Source organism: Melozone crissalis, unplaced genomic scaffold, assembly GCF_028551555.1.
Source record: "Melozone crissalis strain CALT ecotype California unplaced genomic scaffold, PUWL_Pcris_2 ptg000016l_1, whole genome shotgun sequence".
In the NCBI taxonomy this organism is placed as follows: domain Eukaryota; kingdom Metazoa; phylum Chordata; class Aves; order Passeriformes; family Passerellidae; genus Melozone; species Melozone crissalis.
The window spans coordinates 52,794,293-52,806,924 of record NW_026535794.1 but is presented as its reverse complement, the minus strand read 5'-3'; the positions used below and the strand labels follow the sequence as shown (position 1 = coordinate 52,806,924).

Sequence of the window (12,632 nt, the reverse complement as noted above, 5' to 3'; positions counted from 1 at the left end):
GTGTTTCCTGAGAGGAAGCTCCCAGCCTGAGCGCCTGCCCCAGCTGCCTCTGGCTTCAGCCCGCCCCTGCAATCCCTATTGGATTCCCGGCCGAGGGGGTGTTGCCGCCGCGGCAGGGACGGGCGTGCGGGCGCTGATATGCCGCGGCTGCGGAGTGTTGTATAAGAAGGAGCTGCAGGGAGCGGAAGAGAATTAGACGGGACCACGTTTCTCCTCTGTGAGCTGGAGAGGTTAGTGGCTATTTCTTAATCCCTGCTAGCTGTAGTTAGGATTTGGAAGCAGGCCTTTCGATTTCTGTTCCTCGCCTCCCCGGGATTGCTCGTCAGCGGTGTTTCCCCCTCGATTGTGGAGGATTGGGGGAGTCCTGCGAGTCACGTTGTCCTGGCTGCTCCAAAGACACCCTCCGCACCAAAGGGGACGGGCCGCCACCTGGGGAGGGGGAAGCAGCCAGAAAGGGAAAAAGGGAAAAGCCCTTGGTTTGGAATAATGTCCAGGTGGCAATGAAGCCTGTAAATGTTGTGGAAGTAGTCAAGTAGCATCTTCGAGTGTCCAGGGCACTGCATGGTGAGAGTGTGAGAGGTCGTGAAAGGTCGATATACCTTTCCTATAAATTGGACTTCTTTTTAGAAGTGCTGAGCTTCCTTCCAATCCTGTGAAAGTCCACGTTTACTGTAGCTATTTGATGCTCCCTTCTGAAACACCGGACCATCAAGCAGGCTGTACCTCAGTATACCCATGTGTAAAGTGAGAATGAGAATATTTTCCTTTCGTAAAGGGGCGTGGTGGGGCCATATTTCAGACAGCTTTTGGTAGGAGAAAGGTGATTCTTATGTTCTCAGATATGGTGCAGAATCCATGCATAAAACACATTGACACTTAATTACTTTATGTTCTCTATGTCACAGCTATCACTTATTTCTAGGCAAAGAAAAAAGGTACATCAAGGGCTCAATCTATGCACAGTGAAAAGACAAGTTCAGCCTTTATATAACTCCTGTCATCCTGCTGAACTTTTGTGTTGGATCTTGTTAAAAAACCCCAAACAACTAATGCTAATTAGGGCAAAAGTTTAATGAACTGATTTTGTGTGAAACCATTTTTTTCCAATTCGTTGCATTGATTTGCCAAATTAATTTTTGTGGAATAAAGATAGTCTTTCAGCTGTTGGATCTATGGTTACAGATATGAACACAGAATGACATTGTGTCAAAAATCAATAGCATAGTGTTTGAACATCTTTCTGACATTTGTGTTGATAAATGAGAAAATGGAGACAAATATGTTTAAATAATGTAAATCCAACTTGAAGTTTAATCTTTATATTATAAAAACCAATGGGTTAATATTTTAAATTATTTTCAGAATATATAAGAAAGCCTTAGTTAGTCTTACTAAAAACTGTCACAAGCAGTGCATACCACTTAGAGAGTAACTATTATTAATTAAATTATAATTAAATATTATTAATATTATAATAATTGATAGCAAAATACTTTACAATTTCTTACTGTTGGATCAGGAAACTTCCCTTATTTGGGAATGCTGATTTTTTTGGGAGTCTTCTTCCTGGTCAAGAAACTTTTTTATTGATAGAAATCTCTCAGTTTCTTCAAAGAGTGAACTGAGCTACTGTTTGTGAGGAGCAGGAGTTTAATTCAATGAAGTATGGTTTGTGTTATTCTTAAAGGACTTGCAGTGCTTATTCTGTAGAGCTAAAAAGGAGACTTTTGTCATTTTCAACTTTGACTTTGTCATTTTCAACTTCTTAGTGCCCTCATTATTTTCCCAGTTGTGCTGACTGGGTGTTTGAACACCCACTCCTTACTCCCCAAACCCAATGACCCAAAAAGACAACTGCATTAAGGTCTAAGCAATGTAATTTTAAGTGTCAAAGGGCAGACTTGTTTTCTTCGTTTTTTTCTTTTGTCATGAAGAATGTCTGCTGTATCCACAGACTCTGAAAATCAAGCTCAGCAGAAGAACAGGACCGCTTTGCTGTCTGGACTAAAACTTAACTGGCATTGTCAAAACAAGTGAAGATAAATGGATAAATTAATGGCCCAGTTTTCAAATTAAAATGGGAATAATTTTCCATCTTACACCATGGTGGCAGGACTTCAGCAAGATGCAGGACTAGAACGCACATTGGCCTTTTTGCTTTTCAGCGATGACTCTGAGTCACCTGAGTTTGATCCATCTTGTAGAGGGAATATTGTATTCTGTGTTGTGCAGATTACTTGTAGGAAGCTTCAGAGGGTGTTTGCCATTACCACTACTGTGGTCCACTGAAGCTGTCTCTGCACTGCCATCCTTGGCTAGGCAAGCAGAGTCAGGCAACAGGAGATAAAACTAGATAAAGTTGGGAGGAAGTGGAGAAACTAACAGAGTTTGGATGGATGTGGTAGTGGGACAATAATGCCCTGAGGAAGGAGTTCCTGTGTTTTACACAGCAGTACAGCAACATCAATGTATGCAGGATTATGGGTAACTTTCACCTCGAATTTTCAGGCAACCATAGATTTTTCTGAGACTTGCAGGTAGAGCTCAGCGTGTTAAGATAACATACATTGTGCTCATAGTGCACCTTATTAAGTGAGACATTAAAAAGGTTTCTTCACTGAGTAGAGACGCAGTGGGGCTTAGGAAAGAAAAACAGTCTGAAGGCCAAGACGCTCTTGCAGTTTAATCCTGTAGTAAAAAAAAAAAACAAACCAAACCCACCCAAAATCAACAAAACCCCACTCTGGATAATCCGTGCCCTGTTGTAACTTAGCAGAACAAAGGTTGCTGAGGAGCTGTCTCATGACTCTGGAGCTGGCCTTGAACCTTGGCAAATGTTCTCATGCCTGTAAAGCCAAAGTGTGGGACTTAGATCTTAAAACCTTATAAAATAAGTGCAACTATAATAAAAAGATAAATTTACATTTGACTTGTTTCCTCTCTACTGTCTAAGCAAAAAGAGCTTTGGCTTCTTGTCTAACTCAACTTAAGTGTTCCTTAGACATATGTTTGCAACTCAGACAGAGATCTATTGTGCTAATCAGAAAACATTGCAGAAAACCCACCTGACTAGGAAAGATAATGAAATGCATTTGCTAATCCTGTTCCTCCAGATGAGTACAACCCACCACTTTAACAACATGAGTTGAACAATTAGCATAAAATAGATTTCTACTTTTTAAATTTTTTTTCCTTATCATGGCTTTATTAACCAGTTAAAAGGAGCCTGTTTGTGGCAGCTAATGCTCCTGTTGTAGTAACTATCCTAAATACTAAATTAAAGGCTGCACAACACTGGCTAATAAAATGAGAGGTTCTCATGGCTCAAGTAATGTTACTGTGTTTATTAACTTTCTCTCTCAGTGAAATGTGTATGTACAAAGTCATCTTTGTCATCTAGTCATTACCTCTGTTCTGTGAATGAGAAGAGAGAAAAGCCATCAGAAAGAGCATGGATTATTGAATAATCCCCAAATAACAGAAAGGAAGTAGTAGTACAGGATGTGAGGGGTAAGCTGAGACCACAGTCATTCTAGTGAAAACGTCATGGGTGATTCTTTGCTGTGCTGGCAGCGATGCAGCTTTGTGACCCTTTCTGTTGCTAGGGAAAGCAGCCCTCAGTCGGTATTTACTGTCTTTTGCAGGCTCTGACACAGATTAGCAGCAAACTGGTTAGTCTGTTATTTGGTGATGAACACAGAGTAGCTTGCTCGTACTTGTCTTTGGAGTAATTAGCTGGTTTTTCTCAGACAGCACAATTGTGTGCAGCTGGAGGTGGGATCAGCATGTTGGTAGAGATCTATCTGTGCTTAGTGTTTGGTCTTGATGACAGAAGATACAAATGTATGAAGGGTTGAGGTGGGGGAGTTGTAGTTTGTTTATTTGTTTTGGTTTTGTTTTTGCCGGTAAATCAGATTCATAACATTTGAATGGAGTTGGCGGATTAGTTCCTGTTTTTTGTCTTCCTCCAAAGCTTTGATTCTTTAGTGGCAAAAATCTGTGAAGAACTCAGATACTCAGATTTGAACATGGATAAGGAGGAATTCTCTACTGTTGATAATTCACTGTTAAGTGATGAGGCATGGTACACTTCTGGCATTGGAGGGCATCATGGGCTTACTCTCCTTTCATTCTTGTTCAATAAGACAGAGGAAGGCTTGGTTTTTGGTAAGTATAGAATACTTGGATTTGAAGTCCTGGAGTGCAGTATCTGTTAAAAACAGTCCCGAGGCATCTGAGATGTCTCAGGTTTGTCATTCAGAAGTCAGGATAACCAATCCCAGCAGTCATTCTTGCCCTAGGAAATGTGTTTTTTGTTTGGATTTTTTAAAGTCTATTTTACATTTACTTACTTGCTTAGAGAAGTGAAATAGCTGTCCATACATTTAGCCCAATATTTGCAAATTAAGATGTACTGCCTATTCTTGTATGCCTGGCATCTGAAATGAGACCTTAAGGCTGAGGACTTTTGAATAAATATTTTCAAAATAAATAGGTCATTTGCCTGACTCTACATACTGTTCAAAAATAATAGTCTTCTGTGATGTGTTTCCAATCCAGTCCTTCTTGAATAGATCCTGGTGACAGCCTGACCTAGTAACATTCACAATAGAGATATAATGAAGATATAGCAAAAGAACCATAAAAATACCTGTATTATATGATAAAATAAAGGGGGCTTAAAGTGTCTGGTCCTTTGTTTTAGTGTAGATAAGAGCTTCCTTCCTCCTCTTGCCCTGCAAGCAGGGGATGTGGTCATGTAATTCTCTAGCTGCTCTGAGCCCACTTTTTCTGATAAGGTTTCCTCAGAAAGGATACTGCTTTCAAGGACACAACCTTAATTCCCTGGTATCTTTTGAAGAGGGCTGAATTTTGCACCAGGGAGATGTATGAGGCACCTTTTTTCTTTTTTTTTTTTTTTTTTTTTTTGTGTTCATGTATTCAGGCAGAGAGAGCACCTTTCAGAAACAACTGCTGGTCTGCTGCATGTTACCCATCCCTGTTGCTTGGGATAGCCAGACCTTCCCACCATCAGATGGCCTGTAATATCAGGAACAAAATTTTCCTCTCTTTAAACACAGGAGGGAAACTCCTCCTATCCTAGGTGCTCTGAAGTTACCAACTCCTAAGGAAGCGTGAAGGTGTGGATGACTCCAGGGTTCAAGTTTCTTTTGGCTAAATGACTACTAAATGAGATGCCAACTCTTCATCTTTTGCCCATGAGATCTCATACAGCCATACTGACAGATGGCCTTTTTCATCAAAGAGAATCATTATGAGCAGGAAGAACTGATGAAGTTGCCAAGTCACTCTCCATCATATTTGGAAAGTCATGGCAATCAGGTGAAGGCCCCAGTGACTGGAAGAAGGGAAACATTGCACTCGTATCAGGGAGGTTGGACTAGATGATCTTTAAAGGTTCCTTTCAACCCAAACCATTCTGCCGTTCTAAGAAAAAGAAGTGGAAAGTACATTCCTTTGCTGTGTGCTCATGATTATTATTTTTATTATCCAGCTCCTACATGATCTCATTTTTGCTTATTTGCCTATCTGGAATAAACTGTCCTATTCCAGACTGCAGAACAAATCCATCAGGAGGAAAAGCCATCCAGCCTTATAGCAAGTGTAGTCAAATGGCTTGTGATCTCTTGAGTTTGATTCAAGTTGTTATTTGGTCACACTATTATATTCTTTGTCCAACTCAGTTTGATCCTAAACAAAACCAGTGAGATGGATTATTGCAGACAGTTGTCATTCACATTTTCTGAGCTGCTGAGGTTCTGCTTTTGCCTTTATGTACTCAAGTCTGACCATGGGAAGAAAGAACAGAGATGTAGTATCCAATGTCTAAGTTAGGCCTCTACAAAAGAGTGACAGCTTACAGATGCCCACGTGCACTGTTTGTGTTTATCATATTAATGTAAGGTTCTTTGGTTTTCCATTTCTAATGGTAAATAAAGAAACTTTGTGTTTAAAACTGGTTTTGTGGAAGGGCCACAGTCATGCCTGAGATGGCTTAAATAATAAATATTAAACTCAGTCTTCTTTCCCAGAACCTCAAGATGCTTTCTTGAGTTTAATTAGCAGAAGGTAAGGAGGGAAGAAGGGATTTAGACAGACATTTTTAAAAGGAGCAAGGCTGAATAAAGTATTGAACAGGGTTGCTGTGACATTTTAGTTGGCAGCACAGGATGGTGGTGGTTCATGTCCACACTCTTTAGAACTCAGTGGCCTCTGGGTGTTTAAAGGAATGGTGCAGTTAAGGACATGAACTTGAGGTGGGGACAAAGCTCTTCTCTTGTAAGAGTAACTGTTAAATCTGTGAAATCACCAGAATATTGCAGAAAAAATAAGATAGGTACAGTCTAATAAAATCGGGGGAAAAGAGGGAAATGTTTGCATTATGTTTCAAAAGGAAGCATTCATTCCTGGAAATCTTTTACTTCCATGATCCAGTTATTTCTCTGCCTCTTTTAAAAGGTACATTTCCCTATTCCAGTGCCCAGAGTATTGTCTGTTCCTGAACCTTTGCAAGAGCTGTTCTAGCTATTTCAAAATTAGGTGCTTGTGCTGATCCTGCCTGTGGTAGGATATTATCCATTTTATAACAACCACAGTCTTTATAAAGTAATAGTCCACATTGATTTGGCAGAGGAAAGAAGAGTGATACTGGGTTCTCTTCTCCCAGTTGCATGGCCATACTAGTTCTAAGTTGTGCATTTAAAATACTCCTCTGAACAGACAGCTTCACTAAACTTTCTGGCTCACATCTTTGAAGGCAGACTGTAAGGAAATAAAGAAGGCAGGGGTGGTGTTTAAGTCTATCACCCAGTTATAGTTATTTTTACTCAGATTTTTGGAGAGGATCTTTGAAGTTGCCAGCAGCTTCACTGGTCCCGAACTGATGAGGTTTAACAAAGTATGTAGAAGCTGTGATGCCATTAATATCCTGGCACAATCCATCCTGTACCCTTCTTCAGCTAGTGGCACCGTGTGAACTCAATCATCAAGTTAGTTTATAATTTTTTATGAGTTTTGTATTCATTGTGCATTCATGTTCAGGAACTGAAATATATGTTTATCTTTCTTTGAACGTGTTTTAAATATAGGTAGCTTTGGAGTGGCTTTAGCCAAATAGAATCTTCTACTTTGCTTGAGGTTGGACCAATTTGATGACAATTTTTTGGGGTCTTTTTGGAGACTTTATGGAACAATAAATCTGGTGATGGTGAATCTGTCAAGAGGCGGAAAATTGTAAATAGGAACCAACTTGTAGGTCGTTCTTCTTTTGCTTGTTCATTAACCCTGAGCATGTCAGGTTCTACCTTTTCATACTTGAAGATTCAGGTTTTGGCATGCTCTGAGCTCACCGACTGTACAAAGCAAAACTAGTGGTGTTTTAGCCATCTTCTTGGCATATAAAACTACATCTCTTCTTGCAGGAATCACAGAGTAAATTGTGTGGGTAGACCTAGGAATTGGGAGATGTGGGGTTAGCTTTTGCAGAGTTATACACAAGTAAAGCATTGTTCTTCCTAAAACACTTTGCATGGATCCTAATGTGCAGTTGCAGTACTGTGGGAAATATGCTTTTAGGGGTTTTCTGTTAACCTTTTTAATGTATATTTTTTACCTTTTTATTAGGTTTTCGGTAAGATACGAAATACCCCCTCTAGTGGCTGATAACCTCGGAAAAAGTGTTTGCTTTCTCAGGACAAATTTAACAGATGAGTAGCACTTTGCAACTACTTGACTGTTAAAGCACATCGAATTGCAGACTAACTCTTCAAGAGAGAGAGGCTGGCCTTTGTGATTCTTAAGTGTTGTGTTGCCCATTAAGATGAAAAATACTGAGCTCTAAAGTTAGGAGGGAGTAACTGCAATCATTACTCTTCATTCCAAACCTTCTGGTTTTCCCTGCTCTCAAGAAATTTATGACATTGATAGATTTCCAAAAGATAAGGGGAATGGAGAGCAACCATTGCATTTGGCAGGCCCTACTGAGTGGTAGACTGATAAAATGACAGAGGTGATAGGGCATAATTAAGATTACAACATTATGCAAAAGTTTATCTATTTCCTAAGTTATTTCAATCTAGTTATTAATGAACAAAAATTTTGCATCACCCTCTATTTTAGAAGGGTTAACATTAATTTTTTTTCTCTGGGTTAGGGGTTGAGAAAGTCCATTAAAAAAAGTACACTTGTCTGACTAGCTAAATTCTGTGTGTATAGTGTTTTCTTTGAAGAGAGTATGAGGCAGGCCTTCAGTGATATGAATTGCTATCATGCTGGCAATGCAGGCAGAGGGTTTCATCAGCCATGGTAAGCAGTGTCTTTGTAGTGACTGCAGTGTGTAGTACGAGTCCTTTTTTCATTTGGGGAATTCTCAAAATAGCTCAGCTGTTAGAGATCTGGGATGAAGTGACCTTTAGTGGACCGGAAGATAGGTATCATCTATTGGCTTGAGTCCATAAGGATATTAAAAGAACATACTTGTAGCTGGATATGTGTTTTGTTCTTGTGCATCCGAATATTACAGTCAACAGCAAGAGATCTTTCTTAATGAGCTTGCAGGAGTATTCTCATTGAGATCAATGAGATTACTTGAGATTAAAGCTAGGCAAGCATATAATTCCTTTTAGGATTTGGGTTTCAGATTAATTTAACAACAAGAGAAGGAAAAGAAACCTATAGTTTTGTTGTTTGTTGTAGGGCATTGTTTTATGTATACATTTCAGTGCAAACTTCATTTATAGTCATATTTTCTAGATGTCTGATCTGTGTGGGATTTCCTGTCATGAAGAAGAGAGGTTGTAATAATACCTACTTCTCACTTTGCACTTATTGTCAGTAGATCTGAGAGTGCTTTACAGAAGACAGAGGTTCCCACTGTTCTGGAACTGGGGACTGATAGGGAAAGGGGGTGTGATTTGCTTGCCTTGGGTCAACCAGTGAACTTCTGTGAGAAAGTAAGGGTACAACCTGGAAATACAGCTTTCCTGCTTCTGCCCAGCCCAGCTCTGCATTCTTCAGGCCCTCTGAAGGACAAAGAGCTTGTAGAAAGGACTGCAGTAATTGGCAGGAAAATGCAGGGGCAGATGTAGTAAGTGAGAAGATATTTCAGAACATTTTTCTGTATTTGTTCATCATCACTTTCATTTGTGTTATAGCAAAAGGTTGGAAGTCTCTTCTGACATCAGAGTTTATCTGCAAAGCACTTGTCAGTCTATCAAGGGAGGTGGAGAAGCCTCTTCTCTCAGTAGGTAACACAGCAAAACCAAAATGAGCAGTGTAAGTGAGGGGAGGGAATGGGCTGAGATTCTTGGGCATATCTCATGGACTGTCCTGTCACCTACACCTCTTGTGATTAGCTGTGAGCAGAAGTGAAGGTATGGATAAGTAGTTCTCCAATTTATTCAAAAAATCCCAAAACATGAAAAGCACTCAATTTTAAACAGTGTAAGAGTAAGCACAAAACTTTGTATGAAATAGGTGTTTAAGCAGTCTCAGTAATTAGTGTTCAGACACTTAGCTGTGCAGTACTCTGGGGCTTCATTGCTCTGGGGAAGCTGGGGGACATGGTTCATAGTCCCCAGGGACCTGGCAGAGTTCAGCTTCATGACAGTTTCAGTGTTTTTGCAGATGTTAGTCAAAAACGTGAAGGATGTTTCATGCTCTTTTTCCTTTTTTTTGAGTTAGTACCATTTTTAGCTTCATTCGGGGTTATTTTCTCAGGCACAGATTGGTAGTGTAGCAATATTGTTGTTTGGTCACCTGGAAAATTAGGGTCTGTGAATCACTGGTAGGTCCAAAACGCTCCATTCTCCTGAATGGACTTTACTGCAAAATAATTGCTTGTTGCTTGGTAAAATTCTCTTCCCCTCTCCCTCTCCTCATCAAATTCACTTTCAAAAACTGTTATAGAACAGTAAAGCCTGAAAGAAGTTTTGAGGACGTTTTGTGGCTTTCTTTGCTTTAGGCATATGCTAATTAACCACATAAAAGCAGTCTTTTGCTTAAAAAAATAGCTGTGATGAGGCTGCAGTTATATGCAATTGTTTATTTACCCACTAGAAATTTCACAATTTCACAATTCAGTCCAGAGCAGTTCCTGGAAACTTATTATAAGTAACAGTTTAATTTTTTTTTAAGGAGATATTTTTATAAAATAAAAACTGGAGTCCTTCATGTCTGTCTCTAATAAATTTTTCAGGTGCCCCTAAGCAGGCTCAGTACTTTCCTGGATAGTTTCAAACTTAGCAGTGCAGGTATATTGAAATATAATTTGAGTTTCAAACAAAATGAGTCTGACTGAAGATAGGTCCCAGGGATATGTAGAGAAGCTATTTTAAAAGTGTTTTTTCTCTTCAGACTAGCAACCAAATCTGAATCACAAAGGGTGACTACAAGCAAGAGAACAGGACAAAATGGTCATTCTTAGGCATGCATGTACATCACAGAACTTCTGTTTCTATCCTCCACAGTGTGGAAAATGTCACATATTAAAACCAGATCTTCAGATTTTTTCAATACTTCTCATGATTTTATATTACTTGTGTGGGATGATTTTGATTCAAATATGGAGTTGCAGGCTCTGGAAAGCAGCCATGTGATGGGTGTCAGTATCACTGCAGACTCTGTGCAGACTCCGGGGTTGGCAGAGCTGTGTTTAAATAAAAGTTTTCATCCCGCTCAGGTATTAATGCTGGAGACAGCATATCTGTTACAACTGCAGTTCTTTATTATCAGCCATCTGCTGAATAGAGTAAAGGTGCTTGTTTGGCAGCTTAACACAGCATCTGTCCATATATCAACGTAACTATATCAACTTCAACTTTGGCAGTCAGCTGGAAAACCATAATTTAATTGGTGAACCTGCATGTGAATGTAAAACAATGCAGGTGTATTATTCAAGGGGCATTTAAAAGCCAGGAAGGAAAGTCTCCTCTGGCTGTTTCCAAAGCACAGTGGTGCCAGTTAGGATGAGAGATTGTTTTCTGCTGGCAAGCCTCTGTGAGCATTGGTGCCTTGAAGTTGTAACTCACTCAGCAGAGCTGGTGTGCCTGTCAGAAGGCTGTGCCTGGGTTGTGATAGCCAGAGACTATGGGTGGGAGGGATGAGGAGGTGCTGGCAAGGGTATATATCTAAGTCTGTAACAAACAACTCTCAAGGAAAATCTACATGGTTGCTCTATTATTTCCAGGAGCTGCAGTTTTCCTCTGAAATGTGGAGACTGTAAATGGTCCTGGCAGGTTTTTGAGAAAATTTCTGATTCTCATTTTGTGTTCAATTAATGTTTTGAAGAGAAGGGGTGAAGAGCATTGGGGGTTACCTTTTTGGCTTTTTCTTGCAGAAGACTTTAGTTTTCTCTCTAGGTTGCAGTAAAAGCAGAGCAAAAATAATCCATAATGCTAACTGAATTCAAACAATAATTTTTTTGCCTTTTTATTTAAGATCTTCAACTGGGAACCTGTGCAGGGTCGCCTTCTAGGAGGTACTTCAGCATATACAGAAGTTAAAGTGTGTAACTGGTTTCCTGCAGAAAAAAGGGTATTTATGCTTTTGAATAGGCTGCTAAATTTGAGTATTTGTGAGCTTTTCCTTGGTATAAGGAAACACTAACAACACTAACACAATCCACTCTGTTCAGCTTCTGCTTTCTGTATTCTGGGCAGATGTTTCATGGTAAGGGTAGACAATGAGAGCAAGATGTGGTGGCACAGTTTGTAGCATGTACCAACACCCTGAGTACAGCATCCACCAGGTCTCTGGGTATTTGAAATCAGAAATTTAGGGCTGAGAGAAACCTCAAATTTTCATCTTGATGATTTTACAGAGACTGCTGTGGTCAATTTCCTGGTAACCTTCTGTTGAGGAAGGTTCCATAACCCTCATCTTGGGGCCCTGCTGCAGTAAGAGAGAAAATACGTTGTATGATGTTGAAACAATAAATTCATCTGAAGGGAGCTCTTGAAAGCTTCCTCGGTCTGTTACCAAAAATCAGTAAAAATAAAAACTCCTTTAATGCCAGTGTAGCATCATGAAGCCAGCATTCTGTATTTGGCCAGATGCACAAGGGCAAATCTCCTCCAAAAATCATGCATGCTGAATACAGAAGAGGTCCTGTTTATATATAATATTTTACATATATGTTCATTGATTTTTCCCAGAATAAACATACATATGATAATAATTTCCCAGAAATCATTAATATATTTTCCCTCCCCTTTGGATATGTGTTCTTTTGTCCTGTGGTCTCTTTTCTGATCCTTGGCAACAGTATTTTCAGATTAAATACTTGTCTGTGAGGTTTCTGCTACTCTTAAAATGCATGTGGCACTTGAAGCAGTACACTTTAAAACACCAGGCTGAGATTGCTTCAGGAAAGCCTCCTGCATCAGTGTTATGCTATTACCTGTGACATTAACTATAAAATATTTTGATTTCTGACGTGATTCCTTCATATTTGTGGGGACCAGAGTATGTAAGTTTCAGGGAAAATGCAGGAGGCTTACTGAAATTCTTTGTATATCATGGGAGAAGGTGCTTGCACTCATTCTGTAACGTCTAGACATGCCATGAGAAATTGTCTTGAAGGAGAGATAATTCCTAAGTTCTGCCTTTTACCT

At 39.7% G+C, this 12,632-nt stretch overlaps 1 protein-coding gene across 1 annotated transcript in view; it reads left to right on the top strand.

The window, feature by feature from the left end:
* Positions 1–113: 113 nt before the first annotated feature.
* The window catches only part of BLVRA (biliverdin reductase A), a 30,756-nt gene continuing 18,237 nt past the window's right edge, over positions 114–12,632 (top strand). Inside the window, exon 1 of the mRNA XM_054273743.1 lies at positions 114–230. The gene's annotated coding sequence lies outside the window, so the exon portion shown is untranslated. The remainder of the gene's footprint in view (positions 231–12,632) is intronic.